At 37.5% G+C, this 14498-nt stretch overlaps 1 long non-coding RNA gene across 1 annotated transcript in view; it reads right to left on the bottom strand.

Moving 5' to 3' along the window:
* LOC113618071 (uncharacterized) overlaps nt 1-12162 on the bottom strand; it is a 71536-nt gene extending 59374 nt beyond the window's left edge. Inside the window, exon 1 of the long non-coding RNA XR_003431877.1 lies at nt 11448-12162. This is a non-coding gene — a long non-coding RNA (uncharacterized LOC113618071). The remainder of the gene's footprint in view (nt 1-11447) is intronic.
* Nucleotides 12163-14498: the final 2336 nt, after the last annotated feature.

Genomic DNA, 14498 nt, shown 5'->3' with positions numbered 1-14498 from the left:
TCCAGAAAGTAGGCATAGGGGGAACTTACCTCAACATAATAAAGGTCATATATGACAAACTCACAGCCAACATCGTTCTCAATGGTGAAAAACTGAAACCATTTCCTCTAAGACCAGGAACAAGACAAGGTTGTCCACTCTCACCACTCTTATTCAACTTAGTTTTGGAAGTTTTACCCACAACAATCAGAAAAGAAAAAGAAGTAAAAGGCATCCAAATCACAAAAGAGAAATAAAGCAGGCACTGTTTACAGATGACATTGTACTTTACATAGAGAAACCTAAAGAGGCTACCAGAAAACTACTAGAGCTAATCAATGAATTGGTAAAGTTGCAGGATACAAAATTAATGCACAGAAATCTCTTGCATTCCTATACACTAATGATGAAAAATCTGAAAGAGAAATTAAGGAAACACTCCCATTTACCATTGCAACAAAAAGAATAATATACCTAGGAATAAACTTACCTAAGGAGACAAAAGACCTGTATGCAGAAAATTATAAGACACTGATGAAAGAAAATAAAGATGATACAAACAGATGGAGAGATATACCATGTTCTTGGATTGGAAGAATCAACATTGTGAAAATGACTATACTACCCAAAGCAATCTACAGATTCAGTGCAATCCCTATCAAACTACCACTGGCATTTTTCACAGAACTAGAACAAAAAATTTCACAATTTGCATGGAAACAGAAAAAACCCCGGATAGCCAAATCAATCTTGAGAAAGAAAAATGGAGCTGGAGGAATCAGGCTCCCAGACTTCAGACGCTACACCAAAGCTACAGTAATCAAGGACATATTGTACTGGCACAAAAACAGAAGTATAGATCAATGGAACAGAATAGAAAGCGCAGAGATGAACCCACACCCATGTGGTCACCTTATTTTTGATAAAGTAGGAAAGAATATACAATGGAGAAAAGACAGCCTCTTCAATATGTGGTGCTGGAAAAACTGGACAGCTACATGTAAAAGAATGAAATTAGAACACTCCCTAACACCATACACAAAAATAAACTCAAAATGAATTAAAGATCTAAATGTAAGACCAGACACTGTAAAATTCTTAGAGGAAAACAGGCAGAACACTCTATGACATAAATCACAGCAAGATCCTTTTTGACCCACCCCTTAGAGAAATGGAAATAAAAACAAAAATAAACAAATGGGACCTAATGAAACTTAAAAGTTTTTGCACAACAAAGGAAACCATAAACAAGATGAAAAGACAACCCTCAGAATGGGAGAAAATATTTGCAAATGAAGCAACTGACAAAGGATTAATCTCCAAAATTTACAAGCAGCTCATGTAGCTCAATATCAAAAAACAAACCACTCGGTCCAAAAAGTGGCAGAAGACCTAAATAGACATTTCTCCATAGAGGATATACAGATTGCCTACAAACACATGAAAGGATGCTCAACATCACTAAATCATTAGAGAAATGCAAATCAAAACTACAATGAGATATCATCTCACACTGGTCAGAGTGGCTATCATCAAAAATTCTAGAAATAATAAATGCTGGAGAGGGTGTGGAGAAAAGGGAACCCTCTTGCACTGTTGGTGGGAATGTAAATTGATACAGCCACTATGGAGAACAGCATGGAGGTCCCTCAAAAAACAAAAAATATAACTACCATACCACCCAGCAATCCTACTACTGGGCATATACCCTGAGAAAACCATAATTCAAAAAGAGTCATTCAAAAAGAGGCTTCCCTGGTGGTGCAGATGTTGAGAGTCTGCCTCCCGATGCAGGGGACATGGGGTCGTGTCCCGGTCCAGGAAGATCCCACATGCCACAGAGCAGCTGGGCCCATGAGCCATGGCCACTGACCTTGCATGTCTGGAGCCCGTGCTCCGCAACGGGAGAGACCACAACAGTGAGAGTCCTGCATACCGCAAAAAAAAAAAAAAAAAGAGTCATGTGCCACAATGTTCATTGTGCAACTCTATTTACAATAGCCAGGACATGGAAGCAACCTAAGTTTCCGTCGACAGATGAATGGATAAAGAAGATGTGGCATCTATATACAATGGAATATTACTGAGCCATAAAAAGAAATGAAATGGAGTTATTTGTAGTGAGGTGGATGGACCTAGAGACTGTTATACATCGTGAAGTAAGTCAGAAAGAGAAAAACAAATACCATATGCTAACACATAGATATGGAATCTAAAAAAAAAAAAAAAAGGTTCTGAAGAACTTAGAGGCAGGAGAGGAATAAAGATGCAGACGTAGAAAATGGACTTGAGGACACAGTGGGGGGAAGGGTAAGCTGGGACGAAGTGAGAGAGTGGCAGAGACTTATATATACTACCTAATGTAAAATAGATAGCTACTGGGAAGCAGCCACATAACACAGGGAGATCATCTCGGTGCATTGTGACCACCTGGAGGGGTGGGATAGGGAATGTGGAGGGAGACACAAGAGGGAGAATATATGGTGATATATGTATATGTATAGCTTATTCACTTTGTTATAAAGCAGAAAATAACACACCATTATAAAGCAGTAATACTCCAATAAAGATGTACAGGAAAATATAAAGAAGAAAATGTCTTTTCTTATTTGAAAAAAAAAATAATAAGATAAATAATTAATGATCCTATTAAAGTAATATGGTTTTAATTCTGGTTTGAGTTGCTAAGAACTAAGGATAACATAAAAATCAATAGAACTTTAAAGAACTATGATTCCCACAAACCATAATCTGAAATAAACACTGTATGTCTCAGGAAATCTAAGGAAATGTCCCTTAAAATTCTAATGCCAACTTGCAGTGCCAAGCAAATGCCAGCAGTTTCAGACACATGAGAAGGGAAAAACTAGAAGTCTGTAAAACTCAGAAAAATTTATTGTCTTATCAGCAAACTATTTTAATTTGTGTTTGTTATCTGTATGAACTAAAATGTATGATCCTTCTTCCAAAAGGAAGCAAACAATGACAACAAATTGTTCAGTTTTAGTCTTTGTAAAACCAAAAGTACATAGGAAAAGTTACAGTAGGATTTTATCCAGGATTTTAAAGAAAGTATGTTAAAGTAAACTACAGGAATTCTCAATGCCACGATGAAGTAGCCTCTCCTGTCCATTGAAATGTCCCATCCTCTTACCCACAAATTTTGGTATTTGACACAGTTCTAAATCATTTCTCTCTATAAGATGTAAGAAATCACATTCTTTTATTCCAGTCTAATATAATGGATAAGAAAGCACAGATACAAAACAAAGTTATGGGGTGTGTTTGTTGCTGACATCCAAGGGGACAAATCTAATTAAGGAAAGGTGGCCACAGTGGTTTCTAGGCAGTGACCAAACTCACCATCATGTATCTGGTGACATCACCATTCCAAGACAATGGTCTATTTTATATCAAGCTCCTCACAGATGACTATGATTATTTGGAATCTAGAGACTCCAAAGAAGAACTCTGGAAAGAGCTGTGGTTACTATCAATTTCCTAACTCAATGGGCTAGAGTCTGGAACAGGGCCCTATAAGGACTAGGAACACTAACCAGGAGCCCAAGGCAGAAAGTCAGGTATACCAACAGAAGCAACAAGAGGGTGTATGGGCTTTCTGCACCTGGGGCACTCACACTGGCCCATGATTCAGTGTGACTACACCAAGTACTGAAGCGACCAGCTATAGACCACACAGTGTGGAAAGTATGGGTTTCTCCTGTACTAAACAGAATAAACCTGCAGATGCCAGGGGTCAGCTGAACTGGAGAGGAAAGGCAGGATCTAGACTTTTTGTCTAATAGGTAAATTGATTTGTATTTATCATATTTTAGTTCATTATTAAAATGGGCCTTAGCCTTTTAGAAAGCCACTTGCTAAGCCTTTCACCTAACTTACTAAAATCAAATGAAGAAGTGACATCACCACTGAGTTCTGGCCATACAACCGTTAAAAAATAATAAGAAACATTAGACTGAAAAACAAAAAGGTAAGGTTTTTTTTTTTTTTGCAAAGCTGTCTTGTTTCCAGAATAAGGTTTATTTCAGGAAAAGGATTATTCCAGAGTCTTCAACGAATAAAAAGTTTGGCTATTCCAAAAGAGAATAGTTCTTAACAGATACTTGTGGAACTCATATTAAAACAAGCCCAGCAATAAAAACTTACTTTTGAAAGTTTTTTTTAAATATTACAACATGTAGGAACCCTAAATATATTCCAGTTCAATCATTCATTTTGCTTATGAGAAAACTGAAGTTCAAAGAGTGTCTTTCTATTATTTTATTTGTCAAATAAATATAATTATACCATGATTATTAAATTTTTTAGAAGACTGAAAATATTACAAAAACTTTAAAGCACTATACAAATATAAGGTATATTATTATTACTATCTATAATTAGAAATAAAAATATAAATAGTTTGAGGGTGGTCAAATTGAAAAAGCACACGAAAAAGTATTTAAGAGATTTCTACTTCCAGCAAAGATAGAATTGTAGGGGCCAATTTATCCTCCGACCTAAAACAACCAAAAACAGAAAAATATGTGAAACAACAGTTTTTTAAGACCTGGCTATCAGACAATGAGAGATGAGAAATGAAAGACAGCTGTCCCAGCTTACTGCCTTGAAAGATTGTTCTAGATCACATCACAGTGAGCTGGAACATAGCAGAAACCATCAGACTTCCTGAGTTGAGGAGACAGAGATGAGAGTCTGAGAAAAGCAAAGCAGCTATTCCACACAGCAAAGTATGGGATGAAACTAACAGCAAATTAGATATTACCGATGCAAAAATTAGTAAAGTTAAAGCCATACCAATAGAAATGACCAACATGAAACACAGAGCAAAGAATCCAACAAAAATTTAAAATGAACAGAGCATCAGTGAGCTGAGGGACATCTTCAAGGGGCCTCGTACTTGTGAAATTGGAGACCCAGAAGTAAAAGAGCGTGAGAGGAGGATAGAAAAAAATATTTAAAGAGTGAATGGCCAAGTTTTTTCCAAATTTGATAAAATCTATAAGCCAGCAGATCCAAAAAGAAAAAAATAAAACTAAACAAACCTCAAGCACAAGCAAAAATAAATAATAACTACACCAAGACATATCATAATCACATTGCTCAAAACCAGTGATATTCAAAAAATTTTTGAAAAGCAACCAGAGAAAAAAAAATACTGCATTCGCAGGAACCAAAATAAAATTAGTGTCAGATTTCTCTCCAGAGGGGAGAAAAGTAAGGAGAAACATCTTCACAGTACTGAACAAAAGAAATGTCAACCTACACTTTCGTACCTATCAAAAATATCTTTCAAAGATGATGACTAAATAAAGATGTGTTCAGAGATACAAAAGTGAAGTAATTCATCACCAGCAGACCCACACTAAAAGAAATGCTCTTGAGGTAGATCGAAAATGATACCAGATGGACATATGGATTTACACAGAAGAATGAAGAGCACAAGAAGTATAACTACAAGGATAAGTATATCCTTTGAAAATATCTTCTAAAAGCAAAGATCAAAAAAGGACATTTTAAGATAAACAAAAGCTGAAAGAATTTGTTAACACTAAATCTGCACTAAAAGAAATGTCAAAGGCTGTTCTTCAATCTGCAGGGGGAAAATGTGATATAAGACAGATATTTAAATCTGCAAGAATTGAAGGCCACTGGGTATGGTAAAAAAAAAAAAAAAGGGAGTAAATATGAAAGACTTTTTCATTGTTATTCTTGTAACTTCCTTAAAAGACCACTGGCTATTTAAAGTAAAAATAATAGCATTCAAAGGGGAACTTTTTACTTTAAAAGTAAAAGGTACCACAAAATAGCACAAAGGATAGCACAATTATACTACTTCAAGGTTATTGCTAGGAGAAGTGGTAAGTGTTAACTAGGAACTGTGACATGTGAAGTAGTACAACATTGATTCTAAATAGACTTAGATAAGTTTTAGGCCTAGAGCAACTACTAAAAATTACTAAAAACAAGCACTGCTAAGAAGCCAAGAGAGCACATAAAATAGATACTTTAAAATATTTGGTTAACTCACTATTAAGAAAATAGTAAGAGAAGCCATGGACTGGAAGCACATGTTTCCAATACATATGTATTTTTTTTAAAGGGCATAAATATTAATATAAAGAACTCTTACAACTTAGTGATAATCAGACAAACAATTCAAAAAAGAAATGGGTAAAGTATTTGAACAGGCAAAAGAAGCAATACAAATGACCAACAAGCACATGAAAATGTGCTCAAGATCACTAGTTATCAGGAAAAAAAAAAGGCAGTGGCTAACTATCTAAGATGATGGATAGGTTAAGTAGCTTGAATGTAGTGATTATTTTATAATATACATGTTTATCAAATTGTACACTTTAAACATACATGTCTTAATCGTCAACTATATCTCAATTTTTTTTTTTTTTTTTTTTTTTTTGCGGTACGCGGGCCTCTCACTGTTGTGGCCTCTCCCGTTGCGGAGCACAGGCTCCGGACGCGCAGGCTCAGCGGCCATGGCTCACGGGCCCAGCCGCTCCGCGGCATGTGGGATCCTCCCGGACCGGGGCACGACCCCATTCCCCTGCATCGGCAGGGGGACTCTCAAACACTACGCCACCAGGGAAGCCCAATATATCTCAGTTTTTTTAAATCACAATGATATACCACTTCAAACCATTCATATACCTAATATGTGACCCCAAAATTCTGCTCCTAGGTACTTAAAAGAAAAGAAAATATATATCCACAGGAACACTTGCATGTGAATGATGATAGCTTTATTCATAATAATTAAAAACTACAAATAACCCATATATACATTAATGAGGGAATGGATAAGCCAACTGTGGTATATTCATTTAATAAAATACTGTTCAGCAATAAAAAAAAGAAAAACTAAAAAGTGCAGCAACAAGAATCAATCTCAGCAACATTATACTGAATAAAAGAAGCACAAAAGAGCACATATTTTGTGATATCATTTATGTGAGATTCTAAAACAGGCAAAATTAATTACAATGATAGACATTTGAGCAGCAGTTGTTTGGAGCTGAGGGTGCTGGTTACTGACTGCAAATAAGCACAAAGGAAATTACTGGGGTTGTGGAAATATTACACAGCTTGATAAAGACCGCGGTTACACAAATGGTTAGATTTGTCAAACCTCATTGAACTGTGCACTTAAAACATATGCATTTTATAGCATGTAAATTATACTTTGATAAAGTTGATTTTAAAGTAAAAATGTGCCCTGAACCAGATATTTATAGTAACAATTCTTATCCATGCTCCAACAATAACTGCATCATTTTAGCCTCCTCAAGTTTCAGTGTCCTGATGTATAAAATGAAGCATCAGTGATTTGCCCCTTCCATTTGGACAGTTTTGAACAGTTTCAAATGCTAAAATCAATTTAAGTATAGTCCATAAACTTCCTGTACCTAGAAGTTATCTGTGTACCTAGACATATATACACACACACGCACGCACATACACACAGAGTATAAGAAGCTGCCTTTTCATCTGACATGCTAACTTAATGGTATTTACATTTTAAAATACAAAAAAAAGTTTTTATTTCATAGTTTCGAGGCTGCCATAATGTTAAGTGATCTTCACAACTACTGTGAGTTGAGAATTGCTTATTGTTACTGTGTTATTATTAATAAGACCAATTTGGGGTCCTCTAGTATCCTTATGAGTCCAAATGAGATCATACTTTCTGCAGAACAGTCTTCTTTTTTTAATTTATTTTATTGAAGTATAGTTGATTTACAATGTTGTGTTAATCTCTGCTGTACAGCAAGGTGATTCAGTTATACATATACATTCTTTTTCATATTCTTTTCCATTATGGTTTATCACAGGATATTGAATATAGTTCCCCTGTGCTCTACAGTAGGACCTTGTTGTTTATCCATTCTCTATATAACAGTTTGCATCTGCCAAACCCAAACTCCCAATCCATCCCTCACCCACTCCCTTCCCCCTTGGCAACCACAAGTCTGTTCTTTATGTCTGTGAGTCTGTTGCTGTTTCATAGATAAGTTCATTTGTGTCGTATTTTAGATTCCACAAATAAGTGATATCTTGTGGCATTTGTCTTTCTTTCCCTGACTTACTTCACTAATCTCTAGGTGCATCCATGTTGCTGCAAATGGCATTATTTCATTCTTTTTTATGGCTGAGTACGATTCCATTGTATATACGTACCACATCTTCTTTATCCATTCATCTGTCAATGGACATTTAGGTTGTTTCCATGTCTTGGCTAGAACAATCTTCTTGAACAGTCCTGCTGCTTAGAATAAGCAAGCACCACATGCTGCCATTGACTTTTCAGAATCACAAGAAATATTTATCACACTTCACCCTGGTACTTTGGTGTTACACGTGTTCACTACCATCACTAGTCTACTGAGGACACAATTCATAAGACACCAGAATGAAATGAATCCCAGAACATTAAAGTGGTGATGCCCGAACTTGCTTGTTTATAAGAATCACTTGCCCCCTCCTACAACAGACCTAGTGAATGGAAATCGCTGGAAATAAGGACTGGGATCTATATATTTAAGCAAAACCCTCCGTCACCCAACCCCCCACACAGGAACTGTAAAGATCAGGCAAGCGCAGGAAACAGTGGCTTATCATGAGAAGCCACAGAATTTACTTGAGTCTCAGCGGTTCACTTCCCAGAATATTTGACAAATTTAGTGGGCTCAGATTTGGATTGTCTATTTCTCTCAAGCCTCACTGGTAATTAGAGAAGAGGAGATGGGCGGTAGATTATAACTAGATAGCCAGATTCTGAGGCCAAGGGTGAAGTTACCATGGTGTTGTTTTGTGTTACACATAAGTGTACCTGGGGCCATTTTTATCAAGCTATCACCTCCACATCGAGCAGATATTCCAACCTGGACCCTGAAAATCAAAATCAATCATGGTGAGACAGGCCTGGGACCTGGAACCCTTTGCTGCAGTGCTGCAATGCTTGTACCTGGACACACCTCTCCTCAAGCAACAAAATACAAAGAAACTATATAGGACTAAAAATAACTGTGTACATGTGTAGTTGGGGCAAATTCTGGACCAAAAGATACAAAAAACTTAAAAAAAAAAAGCAACTAAAAAAACCCCTGTCACTTCTGAAGAGCCAGGAGCAAACAAAAATGGTGTTGGGAGCAAAAGCAGTGTACTGAGCATGGCCCCTGCACTCAACACCACCTAAGGGGTCGGCAAAACATGTAAGCCACCCCTCTGGTCTGACCCCTGGACACACTCCTACCCTCACCCCATATAAGGAACAAGCTTGCCCCTCCTCAGCCAGCCAGTGAGCAAGGGAACCTGTTACTTGTTTTCACTCCCTCCTGCAGCCAGTGCAGGAGCCCCTGTAAAGCCTTATCTGAATTTCTTGTCTGGCCTCTAGTCAATTTCTATTGATTGGGGAAGGCCAAGAACCCTGGTTGGTATCAATGGCATTTCTCACTCAAAATATCCAGAATGTGAGTTTCCAAAGCAAGGGTCCTAATGTGCTGGCAGATGTTGGATGTGTATCTGATAGCCAAATGCTAGAGCTCTGCAGAGCAGCTACTGCAGGCTGAGTGACAGGTCCAGAAGATGGCTCATTTAAAACATGCTTAAAGGCTTAAAGACAAGACTCAAATGTAATAACGGTAGCTTATCTCTAATTTAAGAGGCAGGCAGTAACCTCATTTTACAGCCCTCCTGTCATTTGACGGTTGTTTATCTTTTCATAAATCAATGACCTAGCAGCATCCAGGTTTCCTCAGAGGTCTGGAAGGCATATTAGTGAGCAGGTAAACCAAATCAGGGAGGGTCAAACTTAGTCCACTAGTCCAGTGAGAATCAATACAGCTTAGTCGCCCCCAAATCACCTGTAATCAGTTTCCTATGTCAGTTTACCAGTGAATAAGGAAACAGGAAGTCACTAGAAAGTATTAAGTCTCTCCAAAGAAAATATATGTGCCATTCTGACCAGTGTCAGTGGGGTTGGAGTGCAGAAGGAAATTTGAATACTCTGAAACTGACATAGGAAAAATTTGACCACAATCCAAGCTCTCCCTTTTCCTGGTTTACAGATGGACTGTTTCAGAGGGGCCAGCTGGTCCAGTCCTGGGAAAACTTCAAAAACATCATACCAGGAAATGTAGACAATATCCAGAATATTATCTGTGGAATCAGCTGAGGCATTTTTATTATAAAAGTTCTGGAAATTCTTCAGTAAATGTGTTAGTGACATTTTTTAAAATATCTAAACCTGTTGAATTTTTCCTACTTCTGTAATTGTTGGTTAGTCAGAATTCTCTAATTCAATAATTTCCAAGCCTAACTGATTGCCAGATCTTTTTAAAAATATATATTCCAAGTCCCACCTTAATTCCGTGGTCTGGGATGAGATCCAGGAATATGTGTAATAAAAATTCTCTAACCTGACAAAATTATAACTGGCATTTGATTTGTTCAATGCAAAAGTTGCAGAAATCAAGGAATCAGAAAAGATATGGCAGGTGGACAGCTTTAAGGTACAACAGTTTAAAATGAAACTAAAATATATAAACATATCCATTTGCTACACCTGTGGAGTAAAGAATTTTTTTCTCCTATAGGCCTTCTGAATGAAGAGTAAAACCATCTTTCTTGCACATTTCACACCCACAAGACAGGGTGTACACTTTCTGGTTTTAGTTTCTTTAAAATAGAACAAGGACTTAAAGACATTTGGAAAGAAATCTGAACATACGCCTTTAGATAGTTACAATATTTTCCATCACAATTTCCTTATGCACATACAATAATAAACATTGTGACTCTCTCCTCAGTCATATTTTATCAGTTTACATTATTGACACTGTATCATTAGTAGGATTAGGAACTAACAGCACAGCTCTGGAAAGCACATACATCAAATGGCATGTGCGGAAAAGCTTTGGAATATTCGAGAATGGGCTACAAGCTGAGAGTAGTCAGCTTGCTGTGGTCACTAGCCAGGATGTTTTACTGAAGTAAATGAGAAAGTTTTTTAAACCAGAGAGTGAGGTGAGTAAAAACTCATTAACTGAATCTCTACAGTATTTCTTATGAGCTCTACACACAGGTGATTAGGACAATTATCTGAGATTGGGAAATCTCACCCTGAACCAGAGCTTCTCAAACTTGAATGTGCATCCAAATCCCCTGAGAGTCTTGCTAAAATGCAGATTCTGGTTCTGTATGTCTGGGCTGGAGCCCAAGAATCTGAATTTCTAACAAGCTCCTAGCTTGTTGGCAATCTGAGGGAGATGCTTTAAATGAGATTTTTATTATGTCACATGAAGTTTTTGATGAATAGCAAAAAAAAAAAAGAGAGAGAGAGAGTCAGTATGGCAGCAAAATTGTAGTTGAAAGTGGATATTCTTACACTCTAATTTTTTAAATCTTGTTAATAATATTAAATAACTTACCTTAAACAGAAGAGCTTATGAACAAATCATTTTCAATATCATGATTTTTTCCCCAACTATTGTGGGGACTAAAGTTTCTGTTTAACAGAAAGAACTTTTAGGGAGCAGTAGCAAAATGCGTTTTCATTTTCTGTTGATGTCCACATTAACGATTCTCTTCTTTTGTCCTCGCAGTGAAATAGAAATTCAACTCTTTGCTCTTGTAAGTTTTGGCTTACAGGCAAGGAAATTCTATTTATATAAAACTTCACCAGGATACCTTCTTCTAACTGTCTTCCAATACTTGCTGTACAGTTTGGGTTTAGCCAGTGAGAGTAGCTAACACAAAGCCAAAATCAGTGATTTCTTGGCAGTAAATATCTCCTTGATGAATCACCTTAGGAAAGAAAGCAGTGGAATTTAACAGTAGGATGAGGAAAGAAAGTAGAAGCAGGTTTGCTCTTACTGCAAGTGGTTTATTTCAACTGTCAATACCTCACAAAAGAAATTTTTAATCAGAGTCCCATTTCCTCCCTCTGTATGCCTCCTATCATGATTGACACTTGATTGGACATATTTTTGGCAATCCATGGCGTGACTCTAACACCAGCAAGCACGCTCTAATCACGATATGTTCACACATTGAACAGGATATGGGGACTGGTATCTCTACAGAAGGAGCATTTGCTCCATGTGGCCTGAAGGGAAGCAAGTCTGAACCCACATGCAGGGAGGGAGAGGCTGGTCTCTATAGAGTTTAGGAACGCAGCTCTTCATCATCAGTAAGCCTTCTGGCAGCCCGTGTGGTAACCATGCAGAGCAGGTGAGCATAGCTGGGCTCTCATTACGAGCCAGAACGCTCAATGCCTCATCTGTAAAGGACATCATTTACTACTGACAATTCACATCCAAGACTTTAAACTCCTACTTAGATGAAAAGTGTTACTCTAGTGTACACAGAGCAATTCCCTTCAAAATCATGGCAAGCATTTTAGGGAATAAAAGAGATGTAATAATAAGTCTACAAGGGCTGTTATTTGTTAAGTCCAGCATGACAGTCATGTCCACATTCTCATGCATTCTAAAAATATCCATACATGAGAACTTTGAGGTTTTTTTATGTTGAGAGATGAAGATGCTACTTGCAATGGACCCTGCTACTTCAGCAGTGGTCCAGCTTTTAAAATTCTACTTCACTATAATTTGTAATAAACGTTCCTCTGTGATCTCTTAACTGTGCAATTATCAAAACACGGTTCTAATCTCTTAGAGGCCAGAGATCCCCTTGAAAATATAATGGCATCTGTGGGCCGTTTTTCCCAGGACACAAAAATAACCTGCATACAACTTTCAGGTGTTCATAAGATGCCCTCAAGATTTTTTTCCTGTACATGGCTACCAGGTTACTAATTCCTATTCTAATACAATATAGATATTCTCTGAGCCTTTTCAAAGAAAGCGATGCATATACTAAACCCTGTAAGCTCTGGGTAAGAAGTCCAGCAACTTCTATTTCACTCAAAAAACTGTCGGCTGTCAGCCCCCCACTCCAGGAAAACATTGGGGAGGTAACAGGAATCACCTACTGTGAAGTTCTGATAGCCACCGGCTTCCTGTGCTGGGTCCAATGGCCCAGGCTTCAGTTATCCAAGACAGTTCATTTGGTGCCAACAACAGTACCCGTTTAATTGTTCAATGTCTCCAAGTTCGGGAACTACTGCTCAATCACTATCTGTGGCGTCATTGCCATTCTGAATCATGCAAATGAGGATGTCATATCCTCTGACTCAGAAGGCTTTATTTCATTGAAAATTATTTTAAGAACTGCAAGCAGAGAATTGGTCTTTGCTTAGATGTGATTTCCAAAAGACATCACTTTGTCTTTTGTCACAGGGATCCACCTGATGTGGAGAGAGACTGGGAAGTGTGCAGGGGGAGATCCTGTGGATCAGAGCTTGGAACCACAAACATTTGTCAGCAGAAGAATGCACCTCTGCTGAAAGGCTGTGATCCACAGTCCTTGCCAAATTTGGTGCAGCAGCTAATAGTACGTTTCCGTGTGTGTACTTTTCTCCCTATTTTCCCCAAGGAAAGGGCGAGTCAGGATATGCACACATAGCACGCAGGACTGAAATAGCCTTGATTAAAGTAGTTCAGTAGCTATTCAGTGAGGTTACTTGGCTTTGTCCATTTCGAGCACCAAAATCTATTCTGCACTGGACAGGCAGTGTACCCCTAGGCCAACAATCTTTGTACTCTTGTACTGTGTACTGAAACCCTAGGCAGTAAACATAGTGATTGTGAAAAAAAAGACATTAAAAATAAGATTTGAGTCCCAATGGGCTAGCTGTGTGAATTTAGGCAATATACTGAGACTCTCTGAACCTCAATTTGCCCAGTGACAAAATGGGGTGGTAACGGCATTTATCACAAAATTGTTGTGAGGATTAAATGAATTAACATAGTACAAGTAAAGTTCCTAGGTCAGTGTGTCACATGTATTAAGTACTATGTGATGCTTAGTTCTTATTATTACATAAGTTATCTGTGAATCATCTCTTTAACTCAGATTTAAGCCAGAAGAAACATGTGTTGGTTTTAGTTTACAGAACAAAAGACAATATAGCATAGACTTTGGAGTCTGGTAGCTCATCATACTGGAAAATACTGTAGCAGTTCCAAGTCAGTCAAGTTCAAAAATTGTCTCTTAGCTGAGTGACCTTGAGCTCAGTGTCCTCAACTATTAAGTAATACTAACAGGTGCTTCCTACTGGGATTTTATTGGCACTTAAGTCAAGCAAAGCAGATAAAGCACTTAGTCCACAAGAAGTAAGTGTGCATTTAATGTTGACCATCATTATTACTAAAAAGTAACATAAGCATAAATGTATACAAACTATAGAATATAGGCAGTAGACACCCATGCATTTTAAAACTATTGATATTACACTTACTCTGGGCCAGGTATGGTTCTTCACACTTTATTTTTAAAGAAATCTCTTGTTTGGTCGTCCTAACAACTCCAGGAAGCAAGTACTATTATTTCACCTTATTTTAAATATGAGGAAACAG

The sequence above is a fragment of the Aethalodelphis obliquidens genome, unplaced genomic scaffold, assembly GCF_003676395.1.
Source record: "Aethalodelphis obliquidens isolate GAN/ISIS:26980383/991018 unplaced genomic scaffold, ASM367639v1 scaffold1, whole genome shotgun sequence".
NCBI classification, from domain to species: domain Eukaryota; kingdom Metazoa; phylum Chordata; class Mammalia; order Artiodactyla; family Delphinidae; genus Aethalodelphis; species Aethalodelphis obliquidens.
The sequence above is the reverse complement of the archived record's forward strand: the minus strand, read 5'-3'. Positions and strand labels throughout refer to the sequence as shown.